This window comes from Macaca mulatta, chromosome 13 (genome assembly GCF_049350105.2).
Source record: "Macaca mulatta isolate MMU2019108-1 chromosome 13, T2T-MMU8v2.0, whole genome shotgun sequence".
Classification (NCBI taxonomy): Eukaryota; Metazoa; Chordata; class Mammalia; order Primates; family Cercopithecidae; genus Macaca; species Macaca mulatta.
Genome location: NC_133418.1, coordinates 96,546,860 through 96,567,274, shown reverse-complemented (window position 1 = coordinate 96,567,274; position 20,415 = coordinate 96,546,860). Strand labels below are relative to the sequence as shown.

At 47.2% G+C, this 20,415-nt stretch overlaps 1 long non-coding RNA gene across 1 annotated transcript; it reads right to left on the bottom strand.

Moving 5' to 3' along the window:
- Positions 1-12,115: 12,115 nt before the first annotated feature.
- On the bottom strand, positions 12,116-18,746 carry LOC144333809 (uncharacterized). The gene is made up of 2 exons (XR_013402873.1): positions 18,230-18,746; positions 12,116-14,339 (listed from the first exon to the last, which is right to left on the bottom strand). It is a non-coding gene; the product is annotated as an uncharacterized LOC144333809 (long non-coding RNA).
- Between the last annotated feature and the right edge of the window lie 1,669 nt (positions 18,747-20,415).

The window sequence follows — 20,415 nt, the reverse complement described above, 5'->3', positions numbered from 1 at the left end:
ACAGCTGTTCCCTCGCACGTGGAGTCCATGCGTGCTGGTCATTATTTCATGAACATGACCTGCTTTCGTGCACTAGACACACAGAGCGGAACAGCCATATGCTTAAAGTACATGGGCCAGTGGGACTGGAAGTGACATGTACAAGTGATGCAGAAAGGGGAGTTTCAAAGAAAAAGGATTTTGTTTAAAATACTTTAAAAATGCTATTTCCTGCATCTCTTGGCTGTGATGCCGCCCTCCCGGTTTCCCAGGGGCTCTGGGAGGGACCCTTCTAAGAAGATTGGGCAGTTGAGTTTCTGGCTTGAGATGAATCCAAGCAGCAGAATGAGCCGGGAGTGGCGGGAGATGGGCAGAGAAAACTGGGGTGCACTCAGCTCTCACAGGGGTAATCATCTCAAGTGGTATTTGTAGCCAAGTGGGAGCTATTTTCTTTTTTGTGCATATAGGTATTTCTTAAATGAAGCTGCTCTCTTGTCTTTGATTTCTAAAAGCCCCCTTACACCCCACTTTGTGCAGCAAACATCCCAGTGCAGGTCACAGCCTGATTTGTGGCCAGGCTGGACAAATTCCTGAGGCACAACTTGGCTTCAGTTCAGATTTCAAGCTGTGTTGATGTCGGGACCAGCAGAAGGCAAAGCTCCAGCCAACACACAGGACTGTAAGAGGCTCTGAGCTACGTTCCCTCCGAAGACCCCCAGGCTTTGTCATAGGAGGTTCGACTTCCCCAAAGCCAGAGGTGATTTGATTTGGGGAAGACTGAATATTCACACCTAAGTCATGAGCATATTCTGAGTTTACTTCCTTATGGCTTGCCCCCCAAGTTCTCTGTCTCATACACACACACACGCACCCTTGCTCCAGAATCACCAGACACTGCCATGGCTCCAGCTATGGGAACAGCTGCATTGGGTTGCCTTTGTGTTTGGGTTAGGAACTTCTGTGCTTCTCGTGGCTCCACTCACAAGGCGGCTCAGAGGCATGGACTCCGACTGGGCTGCAGGCAGCTCTGGGATGGCACAGGGCAGGCACTCTAATCAGCTCGTGGAAAACACTGTCCTCTCGGCCTCCTGGCCAGTCTTGCTGCGAATACTCCTCTCCCTGGCCAGGTGAGTGGGGAAGCTGCTGACATAGGAAGGAGAGGAGATCCTGGCTGAGGCTTAGGAAATTGCTGGAGCCGGCTCCAAGCAGAGAATTCACTGGGGAGGTTTTCAGAAAGAGTCAAACATCATTCTGCCTGTGTTGGGGGCCAGGTGTGTCACACAAGCATCTCAAAGTCAAGAGCCATCTGGGACTGCTGCTTCTCTTTCTCAGGCTTTGGGGAAAGGAATCTCCCTCTGCTCTCACTTGATTCTAAGTGTGAGGGTGGTTGAATTGTCTGGAGCACTAGGACTTTTTTTTTCTCTTTTCCTTGATGGACCAACAGTGCAAATGCAATCTCGCCATTTAACTTTCAGGTCAATTTCCTTTCCTGGTCGGACATCTTTGTGCCCACTTTAGGAAGGAAAAGAATACACCTACTATGTGCCAGGCACTGTGTTAGGTGCTTTTATATAGATCCTCTTTAGGATGAGACTGAGGGATGAGGACATCTCTTTATAAAAGGCCCCTAAGTAATGAATAAACAGAAACACTTAGAGGTGAGGTCTGTCTTCAAAGATCCAAGGTAAGATTGCCTTCAGTCTGATGTTTGTTCTCAAGGACTTATCCCCTACAATATTCTCCCACTCCATACTTCTCCTTCTACCCCACCATGTGCTCCTGTGCACTCCTCAGATGGTCGGAGGGGTAACCCGAGTCCTTAGAGAATTTGGGGACCAATAGGATATGTGGTGTGTAGAACTTCCTTTAAAAAACTTAAGGGGCCTTTGCTACCTTCTGCTTGTTGAGTTGTTTTGGCATTCATCTTAAAAGCCAGCATCTCACTATTTATTGACAGGTTGGGCTATGTGTGTGCGCATGTGTGTATACATTTCCAGGCGTGCCTGTGTCCTGTAGCTTTTTAAAAGGAAACCCAGTCATCCCACTATGAATCTGGCATCTTCTTATGCTTCTAGTGTTTTGGCCATACATTAACCAAGGGGTTTAATTTATCCAATGCTTGACGACATGTTCAGGAAGGGCTGGATCAAATTTTGAGAGGGTTTTGGGAAAGGGAGGGGGAGAAGAAATTGACATTTATTTTATTATTTATTTTAAATGTTTACATCTTCTTTATGTTGTATCAAGCCTGAATAGAAACTGATAGCATTAAAATACTCCGTTCCTCTCTCTCTTCTCGCTTCCTTTTTTTTTTTTTTTTTTAAATTTAGGATAATGCATTTTTGTTTCTAAAGTGATTGTGATTTGTGCTGTATAAACTGTATAAAAAGGTTCTGTTTTTAAAGGTGGATTTTTATTCCTCTGGGGACAGTGGTCGCCAAGACATCTACATTGTAAGAGAACACAGTGGAAGATCCTGTCCTGATTCTCAAAATTACTTTCTCTGTATGATTAAAAGTTTATTCCATTTATTTTAGTTTGTGTTTACTTGATTTTGAGGAAGAAAATATTTGACTTTGTACAAAGAGTAGGGTATCAGATGTCTTTTCTGCCATGGGAGATGTGTGTGTATATATAGTATTTTGGTGTATAGTAGAAAATAAGCTTTGTGCATCTGTATTTGAGATATGTCAATGATGTGGAGTAAAGTCAGCTGTGAGACTGTGGAGGCAAAAACAAGTTGTATATGGTTTATGTGGCTCTGTGGGGAATTTAATTACCTTTCTGGGCACTTTTTTTTTTTTTAAGTAATGGTGAAATGGTCCCATTGGAGAGTCTCCTAAATAGACCTTCCAGGCAGAATCGCAAGCTCAAAATCTTTGTATAGTTTTGAAAATTGAGGAGTAGCTTTGTTTGGAAGCCTTTCTGGTGGTGTTTTTTGTCGTCGTTGTTGTTGTTTTGTTGTTTTACTGTATGTAATACAAGCCTACAGTATTTGCACTAAAGAAAGCTTGTTAGAAAAAGCTTGCTGCTATGGAAGAAAGAACATATTAAAACTTCTTTCCCTTGCGATTTTTTTTGGGGGAGGGGGGCTAGCTTTTCCACTTTCAGTTGAGTAGCATTTTGTAGAATAAAATCAATTAAGATTGAAGAGCCTCTGATGGTTGGTTTATTCTGTCTTCCCATCTCTCCTTTTTCTTCTATTTTCTTCTATTCTTCTCTACCTTTGGCCCTCATGGGTAAAGTTGGTTTTTCTGTTGGTGGGGGTGGCATGGGGGCTGGGGGAGCTGGGAACTTCTTTCTGCTTGCTTAGAACCTCTTTCTGCAGAACTATGAGGTAGGCTTCTGGGAGGGCATCGGGGCATCTCTATCTCCCCATCTCATTCTTCTTTTCCCTTTTGACCCCTTCCCAATCCCTCCTGATCCTGTTTCCTTCTCAGGGCCTAATTCTCAGCCAGCTGCCAACCCTTGCCAAGCTGTGAGCCAATAAAAGTGTAAGGTGCCATCCCTTCCTTGGGGTATTTTGTTTGAACAGGTTGACTCTGGAAACGCAGAAATCTTCAAAGAACCAATTAAATGTATGGCTAAGGTTGTCAGGGTGGTTGGATGAGATCATGAGCAGCAAAGGGCTCGGAAAACTGTGCAAATATGTGGGGTGATCACATCTCTAGACTTCTGTTTTGGAAAAGTCACATGTTGTTAGGTGTTGAGCACTTAAAAGTGTCAGCTCAGGCCCCCATTATCCTGTAGACCAGGAATCCCAGGGTGATTGGGGAACATCTGCTCTGGGGTACTCTTTCCTTATAGTGTGAATGATAGGGACGAAACTCTGTCATGAGTTAAGGCCCATGGTGACTGGCAGCTGGCTAAGACTTAGCCCTAGAAATTTTACCACTTGCTCCAATATGCTTTATTATTTTCTTTTATTTTGAGATAAGGTTTCACTCTTATCACCCAGGGTGGCATGCAGTAGCACAGCCATGACTCACTGCAGCCTTGACCTCTCGGGCTCAGGTGATCCTCCCACCTCAGCCTTCCAAGTAGCTGGGACTACCGGCATCCGCCACCATGCCTGGCTGATTTTTGTATTTTTTTGTAGAGATAGGGTTTCACCATGTGGCCTAGGCAGGTCTCGAACTCCTGGACTCAATCCTCCCACCTCAGTCTCTCAAAGTGCTGGGATCACAGGCGTCAGCCACCATGACTGGCCTCCCACATGCTTTAGACAAGCTCAGTGTATAGGCCTCATTCTCTGGAGACACCGGGAGCGCTAAACTGGGAGTCACAGGGACCCTAAATCCTAGGCCTGCCCCCAATACTCACTGGCTATTGAGGTTTGGAGAGAGCCGTTTAACCTCTCTGACCCTTAGTTTCCTCATCAGCAAAGGAGCAGTGTCATGATAATATTATATATATAAAATATATAAGTAAACACTTAGGAGGAATAACAATATGCCTGCCTTTTTTTTTTTTTTTTTTTTTTTGAGATGGAGTTTCACTCTGTTGCCCAGGCTGGAGTGCTGTGGCACAATCTCGGCTCACTGCAACCTCCGCCTCTTGGGTTCAGCTGATTCTCCTGCCTCAGCCTCCCAAGTAGCTGGGATTACAGGTGTGCACCACCGCACCCGGCTAATTTTTGTAATTTTAGTAGAGACCGGGTTTCCCCATGTTGGCCAGGCTGGTCTCGAACTCCTGACCTCAAGTCATCCACCTGCCTCAGCCTCCCAAAGTGCTGGGATTACAGGTGTGAGCCATCACGCCCAGCCTCCTTTTCCTTTTACGTGAGCCAGGGGCATTAGGGAACAGGGCCACTCAGAGTCGTAGCACTGGGCCTTGTAATGACCTCTTCTGTCTGAGTGGACAAGGAACCAGAAGGAATCTGGAGGGTTTCAGTGCTACCTGTACTTTCTTGAGTAACTGGTGTGTTTCCTTGTGGTATAAATGCCAAGGAGGCAGATGCTTGGGAGGTCTGCATCCAGCTTCTCTGGGCTTTGGGGATTATGTTGTCAAGAGAGACACATGTGCTTATGCTTTGTTGCTTGGCTCTCATGCCTAGGCCCTTCCATAACATTGTTCATCTTCAAAATCCACTGTTTATTTAAATTCCCACCTCTTCACCCATATGGCAATTAGAGAGGTTGATGGCTGCCAGGGGCTTATTAGATGGAGTCAGAAGCTTCTCTGAGCAGCTGTAAATGCCTTCAAAGCATCCAGACAGTTTTTCAGTCTCTTATGGAGAAAAACAGTAAGGGGCGACCTCCGCTGGGTTCTCAACCTAAGATAGTCTGTTGGGGAAATGTTGCAGTCACCTGTCATTCTAGGCTGCCTCGGCCCAAACCAGTTCAGTGACCTGGGGTAATGGTTAACTCTCGATGACATTTCCAACACATTTGCAGTTTTGAGGATTAAGCACCATCTGCTTCCCCAGGAAAGCTGTCTTGGTGAGGAATCCCTGGGATCCATCCCCTTTTGCTGGATCTAGAGTTCCCCAAGTGAACACAACCTAGTCTCCAGGCTTTCTGTGTTCATTAGTCCCGCCACTATGTAAGGGAAAAGGAATTTCTCCTGGAGCTGATAATTTCCAACATGTTGAGCAATGAGACCATGTATGCGAGGGCATATGAGAAGAAGTGAAGGGCTCAAGTCAGAGGGAAACTTAAGTAGTTGAAATCACAGACCTTTGTGACAGTGTTGATGGAGGCAACTTGATTAAGGGGAAGCCACTGGGCTCTGAGCTCCAGTGCCGTGTTTGAAATGAAGGGTGCGATTTTCCTTTTGGCCTGTGTGTTTGAAGGGTGAATGGGATACTTGCACATGGGTAGCTCAGCCCCTGCTGGCCACAGGGCCCTGCCAGGCCCTTACGCAGGTCTGATGGCCTTCAGGGCCAACTGTGCACCTGGTCCGGGTTGCTGTTCTTACACCTGATGAGACAACTAAAGGACTGTTTCCTGAGACGCTGTGAGCTGTTAGGACAAGTCCATCCAGCGTTCTTTGTTTTTTTTGTTTTTTTTTTGTTTTTTTTTGAGACAGAGTTTAGCTCTTGTTGCCCAGGCAAGAGTGCAGTGGTGTGATCTCGGCTCACTGCAACCTCTGCCTCCCGGGTTCAAGCGATTCTCCTGCCTCAGCCTCCCAAGTAGCTGGGATTACAGGTGCCCATCACCATGCCCAGCTAATTTTTTGTATTTTTAGTAGAGACAGAGTTTCATCATGTTGTCCAGGCTTGTCTCGAACCCCTGACCTCAGGTGATCCACTCATCTCGGCCTCCCAAAGGGCTGGGATTACAGGTGTGAGCCATTGCGCCCGGCCCATCCAGTCTTTGCAGTCAGCTTCTGCCTTTGCCAAACCTTCCCGGAGTGGAGAGCAACTATACCCCATGACTTCCCACTGGGCAGATCCTCCTCCTTCTCCTCCACTAGGCCCCTCGTGGGTAGAGGCCACAGCGAAGCGCATCTGTCATCTATCCAAAGTCTGTGAGTTGTTGTCCCTGGAAAGTTCCACTTACTTGAGGGAAAAAAATAGAACCTTCTTCAGGCTCCACCTCTGGAACTGGGAAGTCCTTAAACTAAACACCTTAACAAGTCCTTCTGTAAACCCAAGGGGAAAACAAACCAAAACACAAATGCTCCACAGTGGCCAGGACTGCAGTGTGTTCGGCTGAGTGTCTCTGAGGGCACTGTGAGGATAGGGCCCTGCTTAGACACGGGGACCCCCTTCTTTCTCCAAAGGCAAAGTACAGGCTGCTGTGGGGCATTCAGATCTGCCGCTGTTTCAGAACATAACGCTGCCTTGTCCCTCTGGACTTCTGGAAACTATTCAGTATTATATAGGTGTCATATCTTTGTTTTGTGGTGGAATTCATATAGAAGAAAATGAACCATTTTAGAGTGAACAATTCAGTGGCATTTATTACCTTCACAACGTTGTATAATACAACTACCACCTCTATCTAGTTGCAAAATATTTTCATCACCTGGAAAGAAAACTCCAAACTCATTAGGCTACTACTCCCCAATCCTCTCTCCCCCATCCCTGGCAACTGCCAATCTGTTTTCTGTCTCTATGGATTTATATTTAGGTAGTATTTTTGAGAATCCCAATGACTCTATTTTCTGAACTAAAAAAGAATCATGAAACATTAGCACAGAAAATAAACTAATAGAGATTAGTGGTACTGTTTCCCCTTTATTTCCATACTTTGTAACCTTTTCATATGCCTTTATATACATGGTCTCATTCAGTAACCCAAGAGACAAATGTTGCTGGATGTGTTGGAAAATCTCAACTCCATTAGAAATTCTCTCTCTCTTTTTTTATTTTTATTTTTATTTTTATTTTATTTATTTTCGAGACAGAGTCTCGCTTTGTTGCTTGGGCTGGAGTGCAGTGGCACAATCTTGGCTCACTGCAACCTCTGCCTCCCAGGTTCATGCGATTCTCCTGCCTCAGCCTCCCGAGTAGCTGGGACTACAGGCCCCCGCCACCACGCCCAGCTAATTTTTGTATTTTTAGTAATGATGGGATTTTGCCACATTGACCAGGCTGGTCTTGAACTCCTGACCTCAAGTGATCCACCTGCCTCAGCCTCCCAAAGTGCTGGGATTACAGGAATTTCGCACCCAGGCAGAAATTCCTTTTTTCTTACACAGTGGTGTGTCTGTTCCACTGGCAAGTACAGTTACTACCTTGATCCAGTGCAAATGGCATGCATTTGTTTCTCAAATAAAGATGGAATAAATCTGAAAAGGCAGACTTCATTCACTGATAAAAACAGACACCTTATGTAGTAAGCATAAGAGAACCACGTTTTTAAAAATTAGTGTGCAGTTGGAGACTGTCACCATTATAGTCTTACAGGGATGAGGGAGAAAATATTCATTAAAAAATATTTTTGTGTTCCTACTAAGTGCATGACACCGCCAAAGGCACTCTTGGGACACAGTTCTATAAGACACTGTTGATGCCAGTGTTAGACATGAGGCGTCTCTTTATTTCACAGTCAAATGTTTTCGTTGGAAATAGCAATGAGCTACAAACTAGAAGCTGCCCTCAAGGAGGTCACAGTCTGGTTGGGGTGGAAGGAGAAGCAGCACAGACATTTTGGCAGGTGGGGGGACTTCAGAGAAGATTCCGTGGAGGAGAGGATCCGAAACTGGAGCCTGAAAGTGGGTGGCTATGGGTAAGATGGAGTGGAGCCGGGCATGGTGGCTCACACCTGTAATCCCAGCACTTCAGGAGGCCCAAGGCAGGTGGATCACTTGCGGCCAGGAGTTCAAGACCAGCCTGGGTAACATGACAAGACCTCATCTCTATAAAAACTTAAAAAATTAGCTGGGCATGGTTGCACACACCTGTGGTCCCAGCTACTCGGGAGGCTGAGGTGGGAGGATCACTTGAGCCCAGGAGGTGGAGGCTGCAGTGAATTGTGATCACGCCACTGCACTCCAGCCTGGACAGCAAAGTGACACCTGGCCTCAAAAAAAAAAAAAAAAAAAAAAAAAAAAAAAAAGGGATAATGAGGAGAAAGCGTGCCTGGCCAAGAGAACAATCTGAGCAAAGACACAAGGGGAAGAGAACATGGGTTGGCTTTGGGGGCTGTGCAGGAGGCCTGGATGTCCTGAGCATGGGCTGATTGGGGATGTTGGAAATTTAAGCTGCCAGCCTCAGTCTATCAATGCCTTCTATTGAGCGCCTATTTGTGCTAGGTGCCGTTCTCGGCTCCAGGAAGACAGAGGGGACAAGGAAGCCCCAGGGACCCCCACCCCACCCCAGGCCATTGTAGGATAAGTAATTACAGGTTCACAGAGTGTCTCAGAGAGATGTATAAGGCGCCATGGGGACAGGTACCAAGGGGACTTTCCCTAGTCTGGGGGATGGTTAGAAAGGGCTTTCCAGAATCAGTGGCATTTCACCAGACCCCAAAAGTAAAAAGAAATGAGAGCTTTATTTCTAGGTATTGGGTGCTGCGAAAGGGGCAGCTGCATGGAGGAGTGACACAGCCACCGTCCCACTCTAGAGAGGTGATTGCAGCAGGTGTGCAGGACAGGTGGGCGGGGGGAAGAAGGAGGCCCCGCGAGAGTCTGCACTAGCTGTGATGTCAGAAGGACGCTCCTGGGGAAGCTGAGTCTGAGAGGTCTGCTTCCAGGAACAGAAACTGGGAGGCAAGAGGAGGAGCTGGGTCGGGGGTGGGAGGCCCAGGTCCTGAGTTCGGTTTTAGGCATTTAATGCCAGGAGCTGGTGGGTGTGCAGATGGGTGCCACCATCATGTCATGTTTCCACCCTGCCCTGGGCCTGAGCCCTCTTGTGTTTTCCCAGCCAGTGCTCTCTTGTTCCCCAGAGGGGCTCCCCAGACCCCAGACTGCCTCCCCTCTTCTCAGGCCCCCCAGCCCCCTCGCTTTCTACAGATGATGTCACCTTCCACCTCACAGAAAATGGAGGCCATCAGAGGGCATCTCCTCCATCTCCCATCGCTGCCATCTGTCTCCCACCTTCCCTCCTTCTCCTGATTTGACAGAGAAGGGCCCTTCCTGCCCCCAAACCCCTTCCTTTGCCCAGCTCTGGGTCCTTGCCATGCTCCTTCTTCTTGGGGACCCTCTTCCATCAGCTTCCTTGTCTTACTTTGCGGTTGACGTCTGTCTCTTCAAGGGCCCTTTCCCATCAGCATTAAATGGGATCAGTGTCATCTGTCTTAAACATGACAAAATCCCTCCCTCGGCCCCACTCGCATTTCAGCTTCACAGCCGAGCGTCTTGGGAAGTTACCTTTACTTACTGCATCCACTTCCTCACTCCCACTCTTCTCTCAGCCTACTGAAGTCTGGCTTCCCCCTCTGCCCTGAGCCTCTGTACTTCCTTGTGACAAAATCTTACACAGACACATCTCAGCCCTTATCATCTTTGTTTACTGCCCAGCATTTGGCACTGCTTACCACTTTTTCTTTGAAATGCCTTTTTTTTTTAAACTTTCCTCTCCCTGTCCTTGACTCTCATCTCTCCCTCAATCCCCCTATCAATGCAAACACCCCCCAAGTCGTGTCTGCTCCCCATGTAAATGTTCTATCTTGCCCCACTGCCTCCATCCTAGTATAAACCCCTCTCATCTCTCATCTAGACAACCACAGTCATCTCCAGTCCCCACTCTGCAGCCAAAACAAACTGATATGAGTGTTCACAGCCTGCTATTTCCTGCTGCTGCTGTGGGTTCTGGATACCTAAAACCAAACTGATTATTTCAGACTCCTGCTCAAAGCCTATTGGAGAGGTACTTCCGTTAGGATTCCATCCAGCCGCCTGTGCCTGAAAACCCAAATCAACAGAACCTTGAGCATACAAGGTTTTCTTCTCTTCTCTTATCTAAGAGTCTGGAGCCAGAGGTTGGGGGAAAAATTTGCTCTCTGGGAAGAATTATTTTGTTCATCGTCTGTGTCTCTGGGCTCTTACTTCTGGGAGGTTCTTCCTGGTTCACTGACCTCCATGGTCACCCTTGATATGGGCATTGGTGAGTGGGCTCCCCGGGTGTTCACAGCCTACTTCTTGCTGCTGCAGGTTCCGGGGCCCCTGGATTGTTTTAGGATTTAACTGTCAAGGTTATGACAGACCATACTCACTGCTTTTTTAAAAAAAATTTTATACATTTTCCTCAAAGCTTGGTAGGTTTTCAATCTATTTGCTTCTAGTCAGTTTCTTAAGCAAAACCACAGCTAAAGATCTAGCGTAGACATCATTTTCACACCACATGGGAACCCAGGGTGGCTTGAGAAGGTTCAGTTCAAGCCGTCTCTGTGACTAACCGCACCAAACCACCAAGTTTACTTTGATGGGAAGACCTCTGGATAGATATTCAAGGAAATCTCTTCCCAGGGACCTGAAAGGACCGCCTGTTCCTCTCTCTTCTAAGGCATCTTCACCCTCTGGGACTTCAAATGGAAGATAGAAGATTAGGACGCACATCTGGCTTCCTTCCCCACCTGCTTCTCTCTGGCCTTGTCCTTGCCATCCTTTGGACTGAAGGTCAGGGGTTTCTCCTTTATTCTTTTCTTCAGGTAAAGGCCCACAATCGATTCTGTCAGGTCTTCTTGATATCTTAAAGAGGGAGCTAAAGACACCAGAACATCTTTTTTCTTTCAAAAAGAATGTTTTTTGAGACTATTTTCTGGCTGAAGAATCTTATTTTGGCTGTCAGAAGCTATGCATTATCTTTCTCTCCATTTTTTTCTTTGGTAATCCTAGTCCCTTTCCCCAAGGAAGCAGATGTTTGAGCTGAGCAGGAAGAAGGTCACATGCACAGAAATGCAAGAGAGAAATGCAATTAATCCTGTTTTCCAAAACAGGATCCTGTTTACATCATCAAGGACTTCCTATTTTGCTTAGGGTAAGTCCAAAATGTGTAATAGGGTCGTTCTGGTCTGAGCCCTACTTATCTCCCCAGCCTCATCCGATCAGTCTCCCAGCCTCACACGCTTCACCGCAGCTACCCTGCACTTTTCTCACTTCCTTCAACACAGGTTGCTCAGGGCCTTCCAAAAGCTTTAGTGTTGGCCAACTCCTATTCATCTTGCAAGTTTTGATTTCAAAGTCCCTTCTGGTCTTGGGAAGGATTTCCTTGACTCATAGCATCCCTCAGAGCACCTTGCATCCTTGTGATTAGTTCATTAATTTTTTAATGGTTATTTTTGATTAAACACCTCTATTTTCCAGTAGAACACCAATGGCAGGAGGGCAAGAACAATGTTCTGTCTGCTGGGAGCCTCCTCAGGTCATCATTATCCCTAGTCTGGATTAGACAGATGTGTTTCTAAGACGCACATCTGTGCAAAACCCTTCAGTGGTCCCTCTTTTTACTCAGGTACTCCTTTATGTCACTTCCAAGGCCCTGCATGATCTGGCCCCAACTTCTTCTGCCTTACCCCTCATCTTCTTCAACCTTCATCTAGACTGAAACATCTCTCAGTTAATAAAAGGGCTGACTCTCTTGCCTACAAGTCTCCAGATACTCTCTACCCATTTTTTTCCGGTAGAGACAACTCCTATTCATTCTTCAGCTCTTGGTCGATAGATTACTTGCTCGATTTATTGACTTATTCACTCATGCCCGTTCTAGTTGCCAGGAACTACCCTGAGTGCTGAGGAACAGTCAGCAAGACAGACCCAGCCCCCGGTCTCCCCCTTGTTATCTTCCCTCACCAGCCTCACCTCGAGGCTAAATTAGTTGTCTCTCCTCTGGGTCCCCTGGCTCTCTGTAAAACTGCTGGCATTGCCTTATCACAGTTTTAATGACACTTAACCTGTCGCTCCCCGCTGCTAGTCTATGGGCTATTTGTTGAATGCATCTGTGACTCCTCAAAATACTCTGCTAAGGGTAATTAAAAGGAATAGCTGGCTGGATATGGTGGATCATGCCTGTCATCCCAGCACATTGGGAGGCAGAGGCAGGAGGATCACTTGAGGCCAAGAATTCAAGACCATTTTGGGCAACATGGCGAAACTCTGTCTCTACAAAAAAAAGTTTTAAAAATTAGCTGACCATAGTGGTGCACGCCTGTAGTCCCAGCTACTCAGGAGGCTGAGGTGGGAGTGTGGCTTGAGCCTGGGAAGTTGAGGCTGCAGTGAGCTACAGTCACGTCACTGCACTCCAGCCTGGGCCAGAGTGAGTCCCTGTTTCAAAAAATAAAAAAGAGAAATAGGAAATGGCATAGAATGGAGGAGCTGAGCCACAGGTGCTGCTGGTGGGTGCACAGGGCAAGGTGGACAAGGGGCGGGGCGGGAGACAAAGGCAGAAGAGGTCCCTTCTCCTCCTCCTTCCTCGGGGAGTAATGGAAAATAACTTGGACCCAGACACAAAAGGCCACATGTTGTATGATTTCATGTATTCCATTACCAGACTAGGTAAACCCAAGGAGACAACACAGATTGGTGGCTGTCCAGGGCTAGGAAGAGGGAGAAAAGCGAGACTGGCTGCTTAATGGGGATGGGGTTTCTCTTTGGAGTGATGAGAGTGTTTTGGAACTAGATAAAAGTGGTAGCTGCACAACATTGTGAATGTGCTAAATGCCACTGAATTGTTCATTTTAAAATGGTTAATTTTGTTGTTTTTTATTTATTTTGTAGAGACGGGATTTCTCCGTGTTGGCCAGGCTGGTCTCGAACTCCTGGCCTCATGTAATTCACTCACCTTGGTCCCCCGAAGTGCTGGGATTACAGGCATGAGCCACCGTGCCTGGCCTGAAATAGTTAATTTTTATGTTATGTGAATTTCACATCAAAAAGAGACAAAAAAAAAAAAAAAAAAGTTTGGATCTGGAGAGAGGGGAGAGGCACGGGGGCCTTTTCCTCTCCTAGTCCCTGATGATGTTCCAGTGACTCCTCAGATGCTGGGGCTGGCTGGGTCTCTTCAAACTAGAAAGAGGGCCTCGCAGAGCCAGCCGGGTCCTCTCTGGGCACAGGTAAGCTTGGACAACTGGACATTGGCCCCTGTGCATGCCAGGGCACTGCAAGAGCATCTCAAGCTTCTCAGACACAGGACCTGGATGGATGACAGTCTTTCCTTCATGGAGCAGAAGAAGGATGCCTCAGGAAGCTTTTGCACCAAGAATGAGGCCTCGAAAGCAAGGGTGAGGAAATGTGAGAGTGTTTGTAAGGGCATGGAATTGGCTTGTCTAGCTGAGGGGACAGTGTGGTCAAACAGGAACTACCCAAAGTATGGAACCAGAAGTGCTGCTCTACCAACTAATAGTTGTGTAATCTTAAGCAAGTCACTTTCATCTCTGATTTAAAATAAAAGTCTTGGCTGGGCGCAGTAGCTCACACCTGTAATCCCAGCATTTGGGGAGGCCAAGGCTGCCGGCTCGTTGAGCTCAGGAGTTTGAGAGCAGCCTGGGCAACATGGCTAAAACCCGTCCCTACAAAAAATACAAAAAATAGCAGGGCGTGGTAGTGTGTGCCTGTAGTCCCAGCTATTTGGGGGATGGAGGCAGGAGGATCACTTGGGCCCAGGAGATTGAAGCTGCAGTGAGCCATGTTTGTGCCACTGCACCCTAGTCTGGATGACAAAGCAAAATCCTGTCTCAAAAAATAATAAAGTTTCATTCATTGCCAGCGGGAATGCAAAACAGAACAAATACTTTGGAAGACAGTTTGGTGGTTTTTTACAAAATTAAACATATTGTTACCAGGCGATTCAGCAATTATTCTCCTTGGTATTAACCCAAAGGAACTGAAAATGTACATCCACACAAAAACCTGCACACCAATTTTATAGCAGCTTTATTCACAGTTGCTAAAACTTGGATGCTATAAGGAGGACCTTCAGTAGATGCTGAATAAATAAACTGGGGTATATCCAGACAATGGAATACTATTCAGTGCTAAAAAAAAAAAAAAAAAAAAATGAGCCATGAAACCACAAAAAGACATGGAAAACACTTAATTGCATATCTGTAAGTGAAAGAAGCCAACGGAAAAGTCTGTATACTATATGAGTCCAATGATATGACATTCTGGAAAAGGCAAAAGTATGGAGACAGCAAAAATATCAGTGGGGTTATCAGAGGTTTGAGGAGAGGGAGGGATGACTCTACAGAAAACAGGATTTTAGGGCATTGAAACCATCTCATATTACAATGGTACATACATGTCATTATGCACTTGTCAGAACCCATAGAATCACAACTCTTAAGAGGGAATCCTAGTGTAAACTATGGAATCCAGGTGCTAATGATGAGTCAGTGCAGGTTCATTGATGGAAAGAAATGCACCACTCTGGTTGGAGCTGTTAACAGTGGAGGACTCTATGCACGTGTGTGGGCAGGGAGTATCTCGGATCACTCTGTACTTTCTGCTTAATTTTGCTGTGAACCTAAAACCGCTCTAAAAAATAAAGGCTATTTTTAAAAATTGGTTTGAGACCAGCCTGGGCAATATAGTGGGACCCTATCTTTATAAAAAATAAAAAAAGTTAGCCAGGTATGGTGATGTGCCCCTTGTATTACTAGCTATTCAGGAGGCTGAGGCAGGAGAATCGCTTGATCTCTTCAAGGCTGCCTTGAGCTGGGATTGCACCACTGCACCCAGCCTGGGCAACAGAGTGCGACCCTGTCTCAAAAAAAAAACCAAACGGACCTGAAAAAGAGAAAATAAAAAGCTATTGGTTTTGAGTGCGAAGCATTGCACATCCACTCTGTTTTTAGTCCCCACAATTACCTCCAGGTTATAGATGAGAAAAAAGCAGGCTCTGACAAATGGATGACTTGTCCAAGGCTACCCATCTGGTCATCAAGGAGCCACGAAGGACTCTGCAGTGCCTGCTGTGGGTCACCTTTCTGCCTCGATTGACCACCAAAATGATGATAATAGTAATATCCCCTGCTGGGTGACTGTGAGCATTAAATGAGCCTTGGACAAAAAGGTCCTTTGTAGAGGTTTTCATAGGAGTTATTGTTTTATTAAATGGACGATTAGGAAGTTGCATGTAAAGGATGTGTGGACTAAGTTCTTGCAAAGAAGGGCTCAGTTTAAACTCAAGCCAGCATGCTATTGCTGGGATGTGAGAAATAGATGACAATCAGTAGCCCTTCTCAGATGAGTCAAAAGACCTCAGGAGCCTGCAAGAGCAAGCGACAGTGTGGATTGTGGAGGCCGCAGGGCTGCTACTGCTCCACGTCCTGCAGGGCCTGGTGGTGGGCTAGGGCCATCCCTGCCCATCCCCTGTGCACCAAGCTGAGAGCCCAAGCCCTCAAGCAGCGGTGAGGTGGAGCGCAAAGGAACCTCGGCAGCCTCTCTCGATTTTTCATGCTGAGGATGGAGCGCAGAGCTGGCCCAGAGGGATCCCAGCTGGGAGTTTTAGCAGGTCCTTTGGAACTGGCCATTCCAGGGTTTAAAGTCCTTATTTGTTGAGTGACCTTGAACACATTACTTAACCTCCTTGAAGTTTCATTTTCTCATCTGCAAAATGAGGATAGTAATATCTATTTCATAGGGTTGTCATAAGGATTACATGAAATAATGTGCTAAAGTCACTCAACTATAGTAAGTGCTGCAGGTTGGTTAATGCTATCATTATGTAGTCATTGTCCTTATTATAACATGAGGGAGGGGGAACCCAGAGAGTTGAAGCAATTTGTCCAAGGCCGCACAGTAGCTAACTGCAGGCCTGGGCTTCCTCCGGGGTCATGATTTCCACTCCTTCCTGAGTCGGGGCTTTTCTGAGAACCTTAAGAGGTCAGATGAATTGATAGTCTGCACCTCACGCCCTAAGTGCTGCCTCTCTACACCTTTTGACAATGGCATTAGAACACCACAGTCTGCCACTGCTTCCAGCTCAGCCACTAATACACCACTTGCCAGGCAAACTGAGGTTTTGTTGAGCTGCTCTGCACTGATCCCCTGCCCCCTTCCTGGGAGGGGGTCCTCCCTATGGGAGGTAGCTGTGCTTCTGAGTGGGTCAGCATACCTGTCCATCTCCATGAGCCATTGGAGGATTCTGAAGGCCCTGACATGCTGGTCCTGCAGCCAGAATCAGTATCCAGATCCATCCCTCACAACCTGCCTCTCCAGAGTGGAACCAGACCCATCAGTGTTTCTGACTTTGTGACACCTACTTCCACCTTCTCCACAGGGCCTCCTGGCAAACAGATGTTTTCACCATGGCCCCTGAGATCATGAAAGACACCTCAGCATTGTGACACAGAGCTAAGGAGCTCTGGCCCATATGAGGCTGTCTCTGATGCCCAACCCTGGGCATTCGGTGACCAGCAGGTATGCTCGGCTCAGTCCTTGGAGGATCTCCCTGTTTGGTGTCTCTGCTACTCTGGAACCCCACCTCCTCCTGTCCTCTCCTCTCATACCAGGGGCCATGCTCCTGGCATTTCAGAGCCCCCAGCCTCATAACCACCACCCCAGAGCCAGCACTCCTTTCCTCCCTGGGCAGTAGGCCACACGTGGGCCCTAGGAGCAGGTGTAAAGGGGTGACTGGTTGAGAGTGGCACTAGGTGGTTGGAGACCCTGAAGGGGCCCTTACCTGCCAGGCCCAGCTGGGAGATCCCTGAAGGGGCCACAAGGAATTGCCACTAGCACCAAAGCAGCCTCACCATGCACCAGCTGTTCTATGCACTTAACACACAGCAGCCTATGTGGTAGACACTATCATTACCCTCACTTTAGAGATGGGAAAATTGAGGCAGGGGCTAAATAGCTGGTCCAAGGCCACACAGCTTGAGACTGGCAGAACAGAGATCTGAGCCCATCATGGGAGCCAGCATGCCATTGTCACCCTGCTGATGGTACCCCCTAATCCAATCCTGCTCACCCCACCATCTCTCTGTGCCACAGACAGGTCTGTTATATCTGCAGCTGCATTCTCAAGACATGTGCTGTCTCTCCAAGTCAGGACAGGCTCATGCAGTTGATGGCCACTGGCTGAAGTCCCTCAGCCTGCTTTCCCCACCCGCAGGCCCAGCACCCCCACCCAACCCATGCCTGGCCCTGGCTTGGATACCATACCCTTCAAGGGTTTTCTGCAGAGCACCTTGCTGCCAGGATGACCTGCCTGGGGCACCTCTTGGAGATCACTTGTCGACCCTTAGCCACCAGGTCCAGGGTCAGAGTCCCTGGGAAGCTCCCTTGGCCCCAAGTCCTACTAGGCTGCCTTAGTCTTTTCTGGAACTTAGACCTGCCTTGGGGCAGAACTGGTGGATGGAGTCATAAGAAGCCCAGAAGTGTCTGGAGATGGTGGCGGGGAGGGTGTTCCTCCAGCTCTGGCCCTACCCCTCCCCACCTGCATCTGCTGCTCTAACGGCAGACCCTGCCCCAAGCCCCTACCCGAAGCCCCTCCCTTTTTTTCTCATGCTTTTTCTCATCCGCTCTGGACCCTCTCTCCTCCCATAAATCATACATCCAAGGTTCATTTACACCCAGTGAAGAAATGCCTACAAAACCGCTCAGCTTGGGGCCTGGCAGGCTGTGGCTCCAGGTATGAACTTCCCTTCCCTTTGCCTTCATCTCTCCATGTAGCTGGCCACAGTCAAGTGGCAGATTCCTACCTCCAGCCTCTACTCCACCTCACCTACACTGCCGGATAAAGGGCAGATGGTCATCTGCAACACTTTTCTCCCTTCCCTCTACCTGGAAAACTCCTTCTTCTCCTGAAGAACTCAGCAGAAGTGTCACCTCCTCCAAAGCCTTCCAGGGTGCCCCAGGCAGTGGGCGGCCCCTGCCCCAGTGGCCACAGTGCTCTGCCAACACTGCCTAGAATACTTACTGAGAGCTGTTGGTACTGGCGATTTATTTGATGTCTCCAGCCGGGACCCCACAAAGACGAGTACATGTGTCTTCTTTTTTTCTTTGGATTACTTAACAAAAATTTTTAAAAATTATGCAAATAATTAATGAACAAGATGCATGTTATAAAAATGTTTTTAAATGCGCAGTGTGAAGCCCCAACCCCTTCCCCAGAAAATACCATGGTTAATAGTTTTGCCAGTTCCATTCTGTCTGTATTTATTTTCTCTGTAGAAATTTATTTGGTATTTTTTTACATAAACAAGATCCATCTATATGCATTTGTCCTACAGCTTGCTTTTCTCACTTAATAATACACTGTGTGTATGACAGAGTAATGCTTCCCCAAATATGTACACATCCTAATCCCCCAAATCTTCTAATATGTTATCCTAAATGACAAAAGGGCCCTCGCAGATGTCATTGAATTAAGGCTCTTAAGATGGGAAAGTTACCCTGATTATCAGGGAGGGTCTGATATAATCCTATGGATCCTTATAAGAGAGAGGCAGGAGGGCCAGAGAAAGATTTGAAGATGCTACACTGCTGGCTTTGAAGATGGAGGAAGCGCCCATAAGCCAAGGAATGCAGGCAGCCTCTGGAAGCTGAAAAAGGCAGGAAATGGACCCTCCCCTGGAGCCTCCAGAAGAAATGCAGCCCTGCAGATACCTTTATTTTAGCCCAATGAGACTGTTGCCTTATGTAAACAACACACGTTTATGGTTCTAGGACATCCTAGAACTATAAGGTAATAAACTTGTATTTTAAGCTGGTACAGCTGTGGTAACTTGTTATAGCAGCCATCAGAAACTAATACAGTGTGGGTATACAGTGGAGGGAAGGAATGTTGATGTAGCAGTCAGCATTTATTGCATATTGTATGACAGATACTGTTCTAGTACTTTATGTGGTATATTAACCTACTAGGGCTGCCGCAACAAAACACCATAGACCAGAGGCTTAAACAATAGAAATTTATCCATGCAGAGTTCTGGAGGCTGGAAGTCCAAGATCAAGGTGCCGGCAGGGTTGGTTGATCCTGGGGCCCTGCTCCTTGGCTTGCAGATGGCAGCTTTCTTGTTGCCTCTTCCTGTGGTTGTCCCTCTGTGTGTGGGCACCCCTAATGTCTCTTCCTCTCCTTTTATAAGGACACCAGTTAGGCTGTATTAGGGCCCACCCTAATATAGTTTAACATATTCACCTTGTTAAAAGTCCTGTCTCTAAATACTATCACATTCTGAAGTACTGGGGGTTAGGATTTCAACATATGAATTTGGAGCAGGAGCGTCCACAATTCAGCCCACAACATGTGGATTACATCATTCAGTCTCCACAATAACCCACTAAAATAGAATAGATAAGAAAACTAAAGCACAGAGTGTTTGAGTGAGTTGCTGAAATTTACACAGCAAATAAGTGGTCACACCAAGTCTGGGAGTTGCCTGTTCTTATGCTTTGCCCACTTTTCTATGAGGTAGTTTTCTGTTCTTTTTGGTTTGCAGGTGCATGAGTTAGCATTTATTGAAGGAAGGAATGAGTGGGAACAGTTACTAGTCCTAGAAGAACATGGGCCAAGCTGGGCCGAGCCTGGAGTCCGATCATGCTCCCCCTGCAACCCTGACTGGCAGTGAATGCCTCCAGAGGGAAACTAAAAACCAAGCAGGAGGTGGGGGCGTGCAGAGGGTTGGGGAAAGGGAACATGTCACTCTCTATTCACCAACTGAGCACAGCCCTGGGAGCCTTTCTGGAGGTAGGGGATGTTCTGCTCCATTTTCTAACCCTCAGGAAACTGTGGCCAACTTTAGTAGCTTGGGGTGTCCAAGCCACAAAAAGCTCTCAGTGTTCTGAGAAGTATGCACAGAGCACTGTTGCCACCGTGGCAGGAGCCCCTCACTGCCTGGGGGATCCTAGAAAGCTTGGGGTGTCCCTAGGACATTGCTGGGATGCCACTATGAAATCCCTGCACCTGAAATTCCAGGTTCCGGATTCTAGGTACTCAGATGTCCCAAGAGAACTCCCAGCATGAAAGATCTGTCCAGTCCAGCTGCAAAGGAGAGATGGCCAGTGACCTGCCAACTGTCTCCTGGATGCAGGTGGCTGGCCAGAACCCATGACCAAGACAGGGCTTGCCTCCATCCACCTCACAACTCATTTTGTTTACTGTGG